We start from the raw sequence: 18,109 nt of genomic DNA on the forward strand, positions 1-18,109 counted from the left end.
TCCTAATTATTATTATATCATTAACAGTTACCTTGAATCATAAATAAGACTATAAATTGAAACTTGAGAGTGTAGATTGGGAAAATTATGTTCTTATACAGTGGAAATTCCTAATTTAGTTGGGCTGAGTGAATAATTCTTGGGATTTGGAATAAGCAAAGTAACTATAATTAGTTTGACATATGAATGAACCGTTGTGTTTTTCTTTATGGCTTTAGCTTAATATCGAAATTCGTTATTACAGGTATGCAGGACTCCCAGACAAGTGTACTCTGTACAAAACACAGACTGCCTTTGTGACCTACTGCTGCGAAAGCAAGTAAGAGGCAGTTAAAAGCACAGAATACAGAAGGCAAATAGACACACCCTTGCGAACTCTAGCTACCTTCCTGCTGCAAATGAACCCATTCATAAGCAATGAGAGCAAGATTTCTGGTTCTGATCCCTCACAATAAATTCCTACAGTGACTACTCTAGAGGTGGGGGTGAGATTGAGATGCTGTCTGGGAACCGTCAGGAAGCAAGTGGCCTCAATTAATAGAAAATAAATAAGGGCTGCAACCTTGGGAAATGTATCAGGTTACTGAGTGATAGGAAGGTAATGATGACATGTATCAAGAGTATCACATTACAGAAGAGCTTTAGAAATGAGCAAAACTCTCAGGCTCCATCCTACACTATCCAAAAAGTCATAGATTAATACATATATTCTAGTGAGCTCAGGCAAAAAAAAAAATAATAATGAACAACCACCATGGCTTAATGGTGATGTTCCAGAACACTCTTCAGGTCTCTTTTTTCTCTGAGTCTATTTTTAGTAACAATTTTTAACTTGGAATGTTTTAAAAATAGTTTTTCCTTCTAGTATGGACTAAATATCAGGAATGCCTGTCAGTTATATTTCTTGGTACCATTTAATAGATTAATTTGACTTTTACTGAGTTCTGGTAGTATTCTAGACACCAGGGACACAAAGACCAAAAAGATGAAAGTAGAGACATGGAAATGTGGATTGACATTACCATGGTTCTTCTGGAAGAATGACTGTTACCTTCAGGGAGGCTACGTCCTTGTAAACATAAAATTATTGTATATGAAAAATCACAGTAATGGAAACATAAGTTCTTATAATAAAAACACAAATAGAGAAAAGCAGCACAGTGTTGCTAACCATAACATGGACTGGACAGTACGTGGGACTTTCTGGGAAGCCTTTATCAGGGATGTAGAATTTGAGATGGAAGGATGAGGGGAGGATAACAGGGAGAAAATGTGACAAGAAGCATGAGGGTGTGGAATAAAATATGCTGGTCTGCAAATAATCCGATATGACTGCAATATAAAATGTGGGTTGTTGGACAAAGTTTAAAGGGCTTGTACAACCCAGCTGAAGGACAATGAGATTATAGACTAAATCAACAAGGAAATGGAGAGTAGAAACCGAAATGAGTTGTCAGTGAACTGGTCTTGGTCACCAAATAAATATAAATGATGAGGAAAATGTAGTCATTAGGGTTGTTTACCAAATGTTTCCCATTTTCCTTCTCAACACTGTTAGTGTTGTATTTCTCATTCCCCCAGAAGTGGGGTGTGGCACTGGGACTTGCTTTGGCCACTGCATGTGAGCAGAAGTGCTGTATGCTGCTTCTAGGTGGATGCTCGTTAAACAATTTGACATGCTGTCTTCCCTTGGCTGTGGTAATCATGGAAATGTGTGTTGAGATAGATCCCTGTTAGTTCAGCTCTTCCAACAACTGTGATGAGCAGAAACCCCTGCCAACTCATGTTGAACATGTGTGAGCAAGAAATAAACTTTTGGTGGTAAAGCCACTGAGATTTGGTAACTGTTGTTTGTTACTGGCACAATCTACTCTGACCAGAAAACATACTCTCCAACATTCCAGGGAACACTATTAATTTACCAGCACCTGTCTGACCTGAGCAAACACAGAAATTCACTATTTAGACCTGATTGCATGCCTAGATTTGGATTTTGAACAAGTTCTACACATCAAGCCTTGTGGTTTAGCTGATTATTGGGGTCACGGTGAGATGACCTTGGTAGGAGATCAAGACCCCTTTGTGTGCAATTTTAAAATAGAATATAGCAGTGACAGCCGCTGACCAGAGGCCCTTTGAAGAACAAGGTAGTCATCAGTATGCCAGCCAGACCTTTAAGGGCATCAGGATTCACATCTTAAAATCACATGCCTAGGAGTCTTCAATATTGGACAAAGGAGATAGGTAACCCTTTCCAGGAGAGGGCAGAAAAGTGCTCATGCTGATTGGAAAATGACAGTCATTGAGGTATGTGCATTCAGCACAGAGTTGCATCTGTAGAATTAAATTATCTTTTGTGTCTGCAGTGTAGGAGGCAATGCACTTACAGAAAGCTCTGGAAGAGTGTGTTGCTGTGGTTAACTCCTGTTCATACATAAGTTGTCTCTTACTCAGCTTGTTCCCTTCTTGTCTGGAGCTTTGTGGGCCTGGCTGAGTCTGTGGGAGCAGAACATGCTTCCGGGGCTGTGGATTATAGCTTGGCCTTTTCAGAGGACCAGAACCCGCTCTGAACTCCAGGAAACCCACATCAGCCCCACAAACTTCTGCCGGGCAGCTGCTGGCCACATGCACCATGATGAATTTTTGTCCTTTGTTAATTGTTATTAGTATACTTAGTCTTCCTTGTTTGGTTGCAGTTACACCTCCCCTATTTTAGAATATTATTGCTTGATCTTTGTCCTTTTATGAATTTGGAAAGAACAACAGAAATCAAGGGGAGAGGAAAGACATAGTTTAATTACTCTTTGAATTCACGGGATCCACGTATAGAGTTGTCAGATCATCTGAAACAGTATTTTTCGGAAGTATAATTTCAAAAACTTACCTGACGATGTTCCATGTAAGAAATAAGTTTTATTATATCACCTATACAAATACAAACATATACTTATAACAAAAATGTCAGTTTGATTAAGCAATTGTTATCCTTATTGTATGTTATACACTCCAATGTCAAACACATACGTACGCATATACACAGTCATGGGGATCCTGTCTGGATGGTTGCACTTTTTCGAGGGGAAGAGGAGAAACAGCTACGACCTACCTACTCAGCATTGACTAAATTATATTAATCTGCTTAGCACTGCTGAAGTCCTAGAGCTACATGCTTACTTCTCCTTCTGACATCATCTTGTAGAGAATACTAGCAACTCTTGTCATTTGACTATCTTAGGACAGGGAAACTCTAGCAAGGTGACAGTTTTATTGTTGCTGCTGTGTAGTTGTTGCTGGTACCATCTTTTTTTTTTTAATTTTATTTATTTATTTGACAGAGAGACACAGAGAGAGAGGGAACACAAGCAGGGGGAGTGGGAGAGGGAGAAGCAGGCTCCCCACTGAACAGGGAGCCCGATGCGGGGCTCGATCTCAGGACCCTGGGATCATGACCTGAGCTGAAGGCAGACACTTAATGACTGAGCCACCCAGGCGCCCCCGTTGGTACCATCTTTAGTAAAAAAAAAAAAAAAAAATTGGTAAATTGGTACCACAAGAAGAGGTAGTGCTACATCGTGGACTTGGAATGTTACAAAGAAGTCCCAGAGCTGTGGGAATTGTCCAGAAATTCCATGATATCCACATGCTCTATTTCCCTCTTACATCCCGGAAAGCTTTATAGCCTAAGCTTTGTATCCAAAGAACTATTTTTCAAACTGTGAGTCAAGAAACAATAATGAGACATAACAAATTATTTAATGGCTCCTGATCTAAATTTTTTCCAGTAACTATAGAAGAATAAACTAGAATGCATTGCACATCATCAGGTAATTATTATATAATAAAACCCTTGTTTAATGATATATGTATGTATATACGTGTGTGTGTGTATAGATATGTAAAGTGTGTTCTTATTACTATTCTTACTATTCTTACTATTGTGGTAAAAGTAGTTTAAAAAATCAGAGTTTAAAAAAATGGATGAACCATGAGAGACTATGGACTCGGAGAAACAAACTGAGGGTTCTAGAGGGGAGGGGGTGTGGGGATGGGTTAGCATGGTATTAGGCACATATTGAATGGAGTTCTGGGTGTTATATGCCTACAATGAATCATGGAACACTACATCAAAAACTAGTGATGTAATGTCTGGTGATTAACATAACATAATAAAATAAAATTTAAAAAAATCTAAAAAAAATCATTTACATTTTATTTATTTATTTGAGAGAGAAAGTGAGCAAGAGAGAGACAGCACAAGCAGGGGCAGAGGGAGAAGCAGACTCCCCACTGAGCAAGGAGCCCGATGCAGGACCCAATCCCCGGACCCTGGGATCATGACCTGAGCCGAAGGCAGACACTTAACTGACTGAGCCACTCAGGTGCCCCAAAATAATTTACATTTTAACAGTGATTTTTATATGCCAGACTTTATTCTAAATGACTATATGTTAACTCATTCAATCCTCATTCCTGGTCTTATAACTTTCCCCACTTGACAAACTGAAGCACAAGGAGGTTGAGTGATTTGCCTGACTTTATAGAACAGTTGAAACCTCAGCAGTTTTGCTCCATATCTTAGTCAGCTTGGACTACCAGAACAAATTACCATAGATTGCAGGGTTTAAAAAACAAATGTTTATTTCTCACCATTCTGGAGGCTGGGGGGCCTGAGACCAGGGTGGCAGCATAGTTGAATTCTTGATGAAACGTCCTGTTTCTGGTTTACAGAGGTCATCTTGCTGTGTCCTCACACAGCAGGAAAAGAGCTAGCTGCTCTTGGGCCTCTTCTTATAAGGGCATGAATCCCATTTACAGAGGCTCCATCCTCATTACCTAATGACCTTCCAAGGCTCCACCTCCAAATCCCATCACACTGAGATTCTTTTTTTTTTTTAAAGATTTTATTTATTTATTTGACAGAGAGAAATAGCGAGAGCAGGAACACAAGCAGGGGGAGTGGGAGAGGGAGAAGCAGGCTCCCCGCGGAGCAGGGAGCCCGATGTGGGACTCGATCCCAGGACCCTGGGATCATGACCTGAGCCGAAGGCAGACGCTTAACGACTGAGCCACCCAGGTGCCCGGGATTAAGTTTTTGACATGTGAAGTTGGAGGGGACAAAAACATCGGTCCATTACACCAGGCCCCTGTCATAACCTGTAAGCTACATGTACTGTCCGCTGAGGAAATTGAAAACATTGTTCTGGGTGACCATTGGCGCAGGTCAGGAAGGAACATTTCTGTGGAAAAAATGAACGTAGTGAATGAATCATATGGACAAAGACAGGTTATTCCAGGTACAGGTAAACATGTATGGAGAAAGAGGTGATGGAAAGAAAAACTAGTAGGGAGGAATTCAGTGCAGATGGAAAGATTTACGGTTAAAAAAAAAAAAAAGGAAAGAAAGGAATGGGGATTGCTTGCTTAATTTAGCTGTTAGGAAAGGTCAGCCCATTCCAGACAATCATGTCGAATGTCGAATACTCCAGAATCTCCAAACCACCTTTGCATATGATCATTCTTGCTTCTATCTGACTTGGAATTTAGATCCTGGAATTTAAACTTCCCTTTTTCCCTCTGAGATACTTTCATATACATTTCAGGTTGGGGAATATTTCCAGAAAGTCATTCTCCCCTTATCAGTTTAATATCCCCTTCATCCTTTATCTATCCCATTTAAAACCACCTCTCTGTGAGCCACATATTTGCTAACTATTTGGCCCCTCTCTGGCCAAACTAAACAAATTTCAGCGTTTTCATATGAGTTTATGAGTCATCGTCCTCCTGACATTTAGTCATTCTTATTGCTGTCCGTGGTCCACTACACCCTGATCTCCGCACGGTGGTCCAGGTGGGGGTCAGCCTCACACACTCAGGCTCAGAGCTGGGGGGGGACTGGGAGGGGTGGGTGTGGGAGACAGACTTAGCTGCTTGGGAGGGAGGAGGGCCACTGCAGGCTCCCACTCTTCAGGGATCTCTGGAAGATGTATCACCTTTAAAGAGATTCCACCCTTTAGCCACCTCTCTTGGGACCAAGAATTACCAGCTTCCATAATCAGAGTGATTTCAAACAGATGGTTTTTGCCTGTGGGATCTCTTGAAAATGTCTTATTTACTTGCCCTCCAGGCCAAGAAGGATAACTCCTCATTTCTTCTGTAGGTTTTTAGAGATTGAATTAATTATCCTATTAGTAAAAGCAGGTCACATTCACATTTACTTAGAAACAAATTTAAACTATACACACACATACACAAATACACACACACTAAATTCCAGACATTAAATAGTGGCTCTATATCAATTTATTGGTATTGCCCTTTCTTAAATATAGAAAAACCCTGCTGAAATTGTTTCTTCTTAAAGAAAAAAAAAAAATGAGTTCTATTCTTAGTCCCTTCAAGAATGATATAATTACATTTCATTGTACTTTTAGAGATAACTATGAAATAAATATCGCCTGACCTGAAAAATGCAGCATTTCTGTTTCCAGAGCATTTATGGGAAAAGCTGAAACTCTTCGGTTACCAGATATAATGGAAACAAGCCACATTTCTCCCTCACAAAAAAGACTTGCAGCTGTTAGCAAAACCACTGCCGCCGAGACTGTGGCTTCCCGGGTGTTGCGCATTCTGAACACTAGAGGGCACTGGTGATTTACCCAACTCTTCTGGCTTCATGGGTTTTTTAAAAATTCCGTGTGTTGCCAGCAACTTTTCAACTTTCAATGGGCAGGAATGGAGTGGAAAATAACTGCTCAAAAGTCTGTGTTTTGAGAAAGAGAGAGGTTAAAAATATTCTCCTCAGAAGCTAGAAGGGGAGAGAGGACTAGTGGCTAATCTCGGTCCCATGCCGGTTCATAGTCCTCGTGCAGAGGTCGGCCCGGGCTCAAACTTCCTCACTTGGTACAGCGAGCGCCAGAAACCAAGTTTGTAAAGCAGGAGACGGCTGCTTCCAGTCCTATGCTGGAACACACCGTTTTCCTTTTGACTCTTACTGTTGCTGTTACGTGATGAAACAGGTCTGTCACTCTGTGTGTAACTATGTCAGAAAGACATCCTGGGCCACAAGCACTGATTAATGGAATATGTTCATTTGGACATAATGAGGCGAGACAAAAAGGATTAAAATAAAACAAGGGCAGTGAGAGTATAGGACACCTTCACAGATGGAGTTGAAAATACAACAGCAGAAACCCTAGTCATCTGTGTGATCCCTGCTCCCGATGCTTGGAGGAACAGGGGAAAAATAAACACCAGAGCAAAAACAACTGGAAAAAAACGTAAAGAGATACCAGTATTTGACGTGAGGCCTCGAAGGAAAGAAAGCTACCAATTAAAAGCAGCGGCAGTGAATTCAATTAGGTGTGACCAGGATAATCAAAGCAACAACAAGCAGGGGCCACTGTGTCATCTGCTTGGTCCATAATTATTTTTTCATCATAGATTTTTAAAAATTCATCTTATCTTTCCCTGAAGCTTAGAGAGAATCTGGGGAGGGAAGCCGATTTTCCTTTCAGATTCTCCTCTCGCCCAAATATGTCAGTTCTGACCAGAGGCGTGGAGAGAAGAGTGAGGGTGAAGGCATTGCGTGATCTCAACTCAACATGCTTTGGGAAGAGTAGCCCAATAGCTGCCAGGGTCAGTCGTTGGCGTTTCATAAACCATCAGTTAAGGGACTTTTGTTGTTAATATTCTACATTCCTTTGTTTCTTTGTCCTTTGGAAGCCCATTTCAGTCCATTGTCTCTGCTGTTCCCTCTGCCTAAGAGATGTTCAACCTGACCACAGTCCCTCTCTGGCACATTCTTAGGTAGAGGACATGTACTCCACCTACAACCTATGGCTGAGATATGACTTCTTCAGAGTTTTCTCTGAACCCCCTTTATTGGAGAAGCCTACTAGCTTCATCTCATCAGTTGTCCATCACCTTTTTTTTCCCCATGATCACTACTCACATTGGTAGCCACATGTTCATTGTCTTATCTTCCCTAGGGTTGTCTCTAAGCACCCCAACCGATGGATCTGCACAATCCCAGCACTCGCCACTGTATATGTCTAGTTTATAGTAGCTACTAAAGAAATACATGTTCAGTGAAGGAGATATGACTTTGGGCATCTAATAAAATGATTTTAGTGTTTCTCAGGAAAAGTTTAATTCCTTTGACTCCCTGTTTCTATCACTACCTATTATCTTCCCCAATGCTATTGTCTTTCTGGCTTTAATTAAATCATACTTAATATTTCTCAGTGCTTATTAAGTGTCATTGTGACAAATGCTATAGCTCTAATTTCACATAACCTCCCAATAATCTCTTGAGATAGGCCCATGTTTTTCCCCATTTTAGAGTTGAAGGATCCAGATGATTAAGTAACCTGCCCAAGATCAAGGACTAACATGGAATACTGAAGACACGAACTAAAATTGTTCAGACTATAAGCCCCTGATTATATTAATGGGACCTCCAAAAGTGTATTTAAGTTTTGATGAAAAGAATGTTTTTTAAAAATTAAAAAAAAAGAATAATTTTTTAAAAATGGAATCTTTTTCGTCTATAGCAAAGATGGACTAACTAAACTCCATAGTGTTTGTATTCAGCCCTGGGTCATCCTTAAGATCTTGGACTCTGGTATTTCTACCACATGGGAATGACAGTTTCTAGCAGGCTACATCTGAGGATGATTCTATACTCATCAATCTCTTCTTCAGGCTACAAAAAGTCTTGATTTTTCACCTTTGCAGATGGTTGAATCCATGTCATTGGATTTTGGTTAATGGAATGTGGGTTAAGGCAATGCTGCTTTCAGGATCAGTCTCTAAAATCCCTCTATTTTGTTATCTATTCCTGTATCAACATTACTCCAAAACTTAGTAGTTTTAAAAAGAACATATATCATCTCACATTCTTTGTGGGTAAGGATCTGGAAGTAGCTTAGCTGGGTGGTGCTTGCTCAAGGCTTCTCATGAAGTCACAATCAAGATGTCAGCAGAACTGTAGTTGTCTGAAGGTTTGACTTTTTGTGTATATGACTCCATAAATACGTAATCAGGACCAGCATTCACAATTATACAATTATATTGGTTGTGCAAAATACTGATATTTTCATTTTTGTTGGTAAATAACCATTGCTCAAGCCCTCCAAATGTCCCTGCTCCCACTGGCCCCTCTCTGAGGTAATCTAGGGAGATACCTTTGGTGAGCTATTCTGGTACCCTCCAGCCAATGAGCTAGGCAAAGACCCCACAATGACTCCTGTGAGATGGCAGAATCACCAGAAGTAGCCCTCTGTCTAGAGCAGCCTCCACCTTTGTCAGGGGAAATTGGCAAATGTTCAGTGCTATTTGACCCCCTGAGATTGGTCTTCCCACCACAGGTAGATATTTCCCAGAAATGTCCTCACACAGTCTCTTGTTGCATCCTCCAAAATATTGCCTACCATTGGTTAAACACTTTTAATCTCACTTCTTCATACAACCACCGGCATTTTAATCAATTTCTGTTGCAAAGAAGACATTTAAAAAAAAAACACAAAACAGGGGCACCTGGGTGGCTCAGTCGTTAAGCGCCTGCCTTCGGCTCAGGTCATGATCCCAGGGTCCTGGGTTCGAGCCCCGCATCGGGCTCCCTGTTGGGCGGGGAGCCTGCTTCTCCCTCTCCCACTCCCCCTGCTTGCGTTCCCTCTCTCGCTGTGTCTCTCTCTGTCAAATAAATAAAATCTTAAAAAAAAAAAAAAAAAACACACAAAACATGACTTCCTGCCTTACCAATTTGTACAGTCTAGGTGAAATAAACCTATTATTAACTTTTATTTTTCAGATTGATTTGGATTACTTTATAGTAATTTAATCTTTGTTGTGTACAAGAATTTTTAGCCTATGACACAGAATTTATGCAAATTGATATTTAATAGTTTTAAATGTATAAGGCCCACTCTGCCATCATATCACACTCCCCTTCCTCATTCATTCATTCCCATCGTCAACAAAGATTCAGTTTATACTTAGCTCTGGTAAGTGCCATGAATGATAAAGTATATCAGCCGTACATTATGCTTTTCAGGTCAAGTTGTTTGCCCATCATTCCCAAGATCACTCACATGGATTACTAGGTGCTCTGAGACTTAGAGAACCCATACAGCCCCAAACATACTTTTGCAAAGGACCTCAGCTCTGCTGAAAATATGTTTCTCTTTCTTGCATCTATAGCCATTGCCTTAACCCCTTCAACTTTCCTATTTATGAGGAACTGAGTAACAGAAGTTTTACAAATTACACTTTTATGTACAGCTTTGTTTTTTTATTTTGTCTGTCTTCATACTTTCTCCGACAAAAAAATACATCTCTGTTGAAAATGTTCATTAATTGAACAAATTATTTGTTTATTATGAGGTACTAGACATTGCAACTTATTGGTATGTGATAAGCACCATTATTACTACTAATTGTAAGGTACAACGGAACCTCAACCAAGAGGATAGCTCATCATTTTTAAAGCACATAAAACATTTCCAATAAGTATATTACTAAGGCTTAAAGTGAAAGAAGCTATAATTTATGGAGGCACAGTTAGCCCTAAGCAAGGTTTTAAAGGAGACATAGCTTCTTTTTTCTACCAGGCAATACTAATTTTGAAAAAGAGATAAAGATGTGAAAGGAGAAAGAAAGAGAACAAGAGCAAGTACACACTGTATTTTAATATCAGGCAAAGCAGACTTAAGAATAGGAACTTACTGGGGATAAAAATAGATATTACATACTTATAAAGTGGTCAGCTTATCTAGACGACAAAGCAAACCTAAATGAGTATGCACTTACTATCAGAGCTTCTCAATACATTAAGCAAAATATGTCTACTATAAAATCCTAAAATATTTTTAAATTAACATGATACTAAACAATGTATGAGTCAACAAAGCAATCACAATGGAAATTTTAAAATATTTTAAATTGAATGAAAATTAAAACATTTAAAAATTTGTAAGATACATTTAAAGTAGTATAGTGTTAAGTCCTTATGTTAGAAAAGGAGGTGTCAACTCAATGATCTGTCTTCCACCTTGTAAAATCAGAAAAGAAGAGCAAATTAAACACCGAGGAAGCAGAGGAAAAGAAATAATAGAGATAAGAGCAGAAATCAATAAAGTAGAAATAAAAAAAAATAGGAAAAAATCAATAAACTAAAACCTGGTTGTTTGGACAGATCAATAACCAGCAAGATCAGAAATAAAAAGAGAACAAAAAGTTACTAATATCAGTAATGAAAAAAGAGTACATAACAATAAATTCTACAGCTATTAAGATAATAATAAAGTATTCTGAACCAATTTATGACAAAAAAAATCACTAACTTAGAAAAACTGGGATAAATCTTTAAATGACAAAAATTACCAAAGTACACCTGGTACTTTGGTAAGCTTTGGTAAAGCTATAGCTGTTAAAGATATTGAGTTTGTAGTTAAAAGCCTTGTCCCTTCCCCCACTCCCACACACATATGCCCAGGTAGCTTCAGCAATGGGTACTATGAAACATTTAAAGAATAAATTATACCAATTCTATACAAACTCTCCCAGAAAACTGAAGAGGAGAAAATGCCCACTTACTCATTTTATGAGTTCAGCATTAACCTAACACCAAAATCAGAGGGAGACATTGGAAGAAAAGAAAACTTCACACCAATACCTTTCATTAATATTGATGTAACAATCATTAATGAAATATCAGCAAATCAAATCCAGCAATCTATAAAAAAGATAACAAATCACAACCAAGTGAAATTCATCCCAGGAATGCAAGGCTGGGTCAATGTTCAAAATCAATCAGAGGAGTTTATATTAACAGAACAAATAAATAGAGGTCAAAAAAGCTTTAAAAAGAATTCTACATCCATTCCTGATAAAGAGTCCCAGAAAACTAAGAATGGAATGAAATTTCCTTCCTGTGATAAAGGCCAATCTATGGCTGACGTCATTCTTAATCATGAGGGACTGAGTTCCCATCCCCCCAAGAATTGGAACAAGAAAATGATGTATGTCCTCTTTTACCATCGCTCTTTAAAAAATTAAAATTAAAAATAAGTATATATATATTTGAAAGAAAAAGCTGGCTTTATTTGCAGAGGATCTGATTGTCAAACAGCTACTATAGTAAATGAGTATTAAAGGTGGTGAGATACAAAGTAAATATGCAAAAGCCAATTTTATATATATGTACTGGCAATAAACAATTAGAAAAGAAATTTTAAGATACCATTCTAGTATCCTTAATAAACATGAAGTCCTTGGCAATCAAGGTCACAAAATAGGTACAGGACTAAAAACTACAAAATATTGCTGATAGAAATTGTGGAAGAGTTAAAGAAATAGTTTTATTATATGATATTTATTATTATTATGGGTTGCAAGACTCTGTATTGCTAAGATGGCAACTTTTTCCCAAATTGATCTGTGGTTTTAACACTATCCAAATCAAATTCTCAGCAGTGTGTGAGTGTGTGTGTGTGTGTGTGCATGTTGTAGAAATGGAAAAGCTGAGTCTAAAATTTATATGGAATTGCAAAGACCTTAAAATAGCCCAAATAATGCAAAGTAAAACAAAGTTGGCATGCTCACACTACCTGATTATACGACTTAAAGCAAAGTGATAGTAATCAAGAAAGTGTGCTAATGGCGTGAGGAGATACAGATCATTCTAACAGAATAGAAAGTCAATAAATAGACCACACATAGGCAGTCAATTGATGTCTTACAACAATATCAGGATAATTAAATAGAGATAGAGACCCTTTTAAAAATGGTGTGGGACTTCCACATGCAAACAAAAGTCAAACCAAACAACTGTAGAACTTCTACACAACAATATGAATATAAAAAGGCCTCTTGCTACGTGAAAGAAGCCCTAAACAAAGAGGGTATACACTGCATGATTCCATTTATACAGCAATCCAGAAAAGGCAAAATGGAAATCAGACCAAAGCTTTATACGAACTAAGACTGAGGGCAGAGGATTTACTACAAAGAGGCATAAGGTATTTTTTAGATATATACCTTTATATCTTGCTCCAACTAGATAAATACAAAAACAAAAAACCAAAAATTCAATCTTTAGTTATAGCTTGTCTCATTAGCAATGTCTTGGCAATGAAGGAGATCCCGAGATACACTGTGCCATTTTGAACCGAGTCCAGTCCTTACAATATTCATCTACTTTACTCCTATCTGGACCATCGCTCTAGAACAATGATTTCTATCAACAGTTATGAGATAGGCCCCAAATCATTAGTTCCTTTTTTTTTTTTTTTTTTGACAAATCTTGAGTTCTTATCATGTGCCGGGTACTTTTTAAATACTTTAGGTAACAGTGATCAAAACAGAAAGATACGACATCCCCCCCTGGAGCCCATTTTCTATTGTGAAAAGATAAACAGTATAAACAAGACAAATACTATGCACAATTCATTGGATGGAAGTAAGTAGTAGGGGTAAAATGAAGCAAGAAAAGAGGGAGAGAGCGTATGGGGTGTTGCATTTTTCCCTAGGGTGTTCGTGAAGGCTCCAACTGAGAAGGTGACATTTCGGTCAAAGACCCCAATGAACACACAAGGACTTGATTATTTAAGTACCTGAAAGAAGAGCATCCCAGGCAGGGAGAGTGCAAAACCTCTTAGGAAGAAGAGACTTGGGGTGTTAGAGGAAAAGGGTAGGATAGTTTAACTGGAGCCAGTAGTATCCTTGGTCAGAGTCCTAACCGACGACCAGAGCTGATACAGTCTCACAAGCTGTTAGGAGGCTTTGACTTTTGCTCTGAACACCTGGGAAGCCCTTGGAGATTTTTGAACAAAGGAGTGTCATGATCTGACTTCCATTTTGAAGGGACGGCTCTGCTGTTCTGTTGACAATCTACTGGAAGGGGTGCAAGGGCAAAAGTAGGGAGAATGATTAGGAGGCCATTGTAATAATCTTGGACAAGAATGATGATGTCTTGGACAAAAGTAGTAGCACTGAATGGGGTTAGATTCAGGATATATTCTGATGGTACAGATGACAGGATTTACAATCAAACGTAGGATGCAAAAGAGAATGGGATCTGAAAAAGGAATGAAAACAATTGCAGCATTTTGGACCTGAGCAACTGGGGGACCAGAGAAGATCAGAAGCCCAGTTTTAGACATGTTAAGTTTGAGATAGCTATTAGACATCAGGTAAGGATAGTGGTTAGGCAGTTGGATATTTAAATCTATAGTTCAAGGGAGAGGTCTGGGCTGGATTGAAATTTGAGAGTCGTTGGCATGTAGACAGTATTTAAAGCCATGGGACTACATGAGAATGAAAGAAGCACGAGGGATGCAGTGTGGACAGATAAGAAAAGCTGCCCAAGGACGGTGTCCTGAGACACACCAATAGTAAGAGACAAGGGGAGATGAGAAAAATCCACAGAGAAAGCAGACAGAGAGACAAAGGAAAACGAGGGAGAATGTGGTGTCTTGGTAAAAGAACTCAAGTTTGCAAAGTCTACAGTATTATAAATGAAAATGGATCTGAAGCTATTCCTACAGTAATGTCACTCCTGTTATTTACATCCTAGTAAGCTTTTGCTTTGGAATAGGAACTTCAGCTAGCAGGCCAGAAATTGTACAGAAGCAGCCTGTCTTGTCCACACCACTGTCTAGACCAGGCGATCATTCCTGGTAAATGGTTAATTAGTGTGACCATTAACACAAAACAAAAGAAACAAGCAACCAAGCTACAATGTCAGTTTCTGTTTACTTTTCCCCTTAGTTCACACTATATTCTAGTCCTTTTCATTTTCTTTCTTGATTTTTAAATTCTTTTTTTTTTTTATTATGTTCAGCTAGCCACTGTATAGTACATCGTTAGTTTCTGATGTAGTGTTCAATGATTCATTAGTTGCGTATAACACCCAGTGCTCATCACAACACTTTGGGGAGTATATCAAAATCTGGATACGTCCATGCAATAAATCACATTAATGAACAATCTGTTCCCTGTGCTGAATTAGGAAAAACACTGAGAATCTCAAGTAAAAATTATTGGAGGTAACTCACTGTTCACTTCTATTTTAGTTTTTTGTATAATTTCTCATAACTTCTCAACATGTGTTCTTAGAATACTTCTTAGTGTAGCAGTAATATCAATAATAAGCTCTGTGCTTTATTAGGTTTTTCAAACAGCAAAGAGGAAAAGGTCTGTAGGTTAAAGTTTATGGCTCTGTAACAAAAACTCTGGCTACGTGCGTTTCATAGCAAGTGCTTCTCTATGGTGACTGGCTCATTACGAAAGCCAGTCAATCCACACATTAATCTACAACTGATCAGTAACTGGTGATACGCAATTTTGGCAGCATCGTTTGACTTGTTGCTATAAAACCACAGGAGCCAAAGGAACTTATTTCTCTCAATTACATTTTAGCTTCGCTATTGTGCATTTTTTTTTCATGATATATTACTGAACTTGTTACTGACTATAATGAGTGGATGCTAATTAGGAGAAACACCAAGTGAAGCAGCAGTAATCCTTGAAGGGGAAAAAAAAGATGTTGCCCTAGAGCACTGTTGCTTTAGTATGTGCAGGCAGGATGAGGGCTGGTGCTTGCCTGACTCACATTCCCGCATGACCAACACAGCACCATCTTTGGTTTGGTTTCTAGCTGCATTAAAAAAATGTTTAGCCTATTATCATGCTTCTTTGCTCCCCAATCTAAAGCTTAACCAAAGCAGACCATTTGCATTTTAGTACACACTTCTTTCAGAAACACACATGTAAGTTGTTGTTTTTTTTTTAAGATTATGTATTTATTTATTTGAGAGAGAGAGAGAGAGAACACGAGCGGGGTGAGAGGCAGAGAGAGAAGCAGACTCCCGGCTGAGCAGGGAGCCCAATGCGGGGCAGTGACGTCTGACGTGACAGGCATTTACGGCAGACTTGATCATCCAGGTCTGACCTCACAGGTGCAGAGAGTTTGAAAACTTCAGTGGGACCTAAGGGCCCATGTAGCACACAGAAATACTATGACCTGATTAATTAGGGCTAGAACCCAACTGTGCAGGTTATTGATTTTATTTTGTTTTTGTTTTGTTTCAGTGCATTTGAGGACAATGGGTTTCATAGGTATCAGTGTTATTGCAGACTTCGGGTTCAAAGGTCTAGGATAATATGGAGCTAACAATATGATTTCCAGGGACAGGAGGCTCTAAGACCTTCATCTTCTGCCATATTTGTCGAAACAAAAAGTTGTGATGATTCTTGCAAAGCAGTTAATAATCTGCAGGTGCGGCTGAAGAATGCGGTCATATGGAGTTTGTCATTCCTAAATCACTTTTGATGATGTGTTGGCCTTCCCGTCCAGAAGTCTTGCCAGAGTAGTAGAAGGAATCTGTACATGCTAAGTATGCCTCTCAGAGGTCTAATCTCAAATAGAAAAACTGAGATTGATCTCTTGTGATCCTGGGACCATGACCTGAGCCGAAGGCAGACGCTTAACCATCTGAGCCACCCAGGCACCCCTCTTGTGATCCTGTTTTATTCCACTGGCGATGAGTTCAGACAATAAACTATTAATTCATTCGAACAAACAGTGAATACTTTTCTCGCACATATATTCTCTGTCAATCACTCTGCTGGGTAGTAGGGGGAGAAAAAAACTCATGATGGTGATTTGGTGGTAAGGCCTTGGATAGGGGTTTCCTCGGGCAATGTGGGAAGGGAAGAGAGGCATCTGAAGAGAATTGGCCCCTTAGGAGTACAGGGCAGCAAGATGAACTTTGTGCCGTGGACTTCTTTGGCAATCTGGTGAATTGACAAATCTGTGGGCCCCTTCGTAGGAGAATATATTTAGATTTATATAATAAAATGTATGGGAATTTGAGGGAATCAAGAATAATAAAACACAGTTGTCAAAATATTTTTAAAAACACATTGTGCTGCTTCAGTAAAGCATGAAATAACAAGGTCTAGCAACAGACATAACAACTACTATAATTTTGAAGTGGTAATGTGCATAAATAATATTTTGAGATATATGCCACAACTGTAATATGATCTAAAACCATCTGTGATTTCTTTGGTGGGAAAGTTACAGGTACCGCTGATGCGACAGTTGTTGCCAACATTCGTAATTGAAGGAATGCTAAATTTCAATTAGATTTTGATGAAAATAGAGAAGTAACTTTTTGGTCATCCAAGTTCATGAACTTCCTGAGTTCTCCCTATCCAGTGATGCCTTGGAGGACCATGGGTCCCATGCTAAGAGCCCTGCACCGAAGTTTGCTGCTAGCGCAGTTTAGGCAGTAAAAGGAGAAAAGGCATGCTAAGCAGAGGCCTCAGATCTCTATAGAGCGACTCATGATTCTGAGGACCTGGACTTCGTACTCCCATTCTCTTTATATTTGGTGGTCTTGTTTCCTTGCACGTACAGGTTTGCTTTGTAAGACTGGGAGAAATAATCCCCGTGAGCTACTTTATGTTATATCAGAACTGATAAAAATATCTTTATTTTAAACATTCCTTGTTCTTCTTATTGAAATTTTGCCTGTAGCAATCCTGAGGGTTAAGAATTCTTATCAGATGAACCAGGACAGATTTTATGCACCGTCCTCTGTGATGATTAATTTCATCTTTCGTTATCTACTTCTGTATTTTTGAATTTCTCTGTTGCTTTTCTTTTAAAAAAAATTACTGAAGTAATCCGTGGTTGTTTAAAGAACATTACTTATACATAATATGAAAAATGAAGTGTAGTATAAAATCAATTATACTACCAAAACAAAAATTCTTCACTATGCTCCCACTCCATCGAAGAGCTAATATTCATTAGCCATTTTTGTGTATGTTCTTTCAGAATAGAGATATAATGTTTTGTGTAGAATATATAATCATAAGATATATTAATATATATACACATACACACACACACACTCACACACATATATATAGCTTGACAATCTAATGTGTGAATTGCATTGTTCATTCATTGCATCCTAAATTGGATGTGTCTTGACATTTGCTTTATTTGTTTTTTATTTTTCAGAGTAAAACACTCTGAAATTTTTGGCGTACGTGAACATTTTCATCAAGACAAACCTGGGCCTGAGGCAAGGAA

The sequence above is a fragment of the Mirounga leonina genome, unplaced genomic scaffold (assembly GCF_011800145.1).
Source record: "Mirounga leonina isolate KUSES-001 unplaced genomic scaffold, KU_Mleo_1.0 Mir_115, whole genome shotgun sequence".
Taxonomy (NCBI): Eukaryota; Metazoa; Chordata; class Mammalia; order Carnivora; family Phocidae; genus Mirounga; species Mirounga leonina.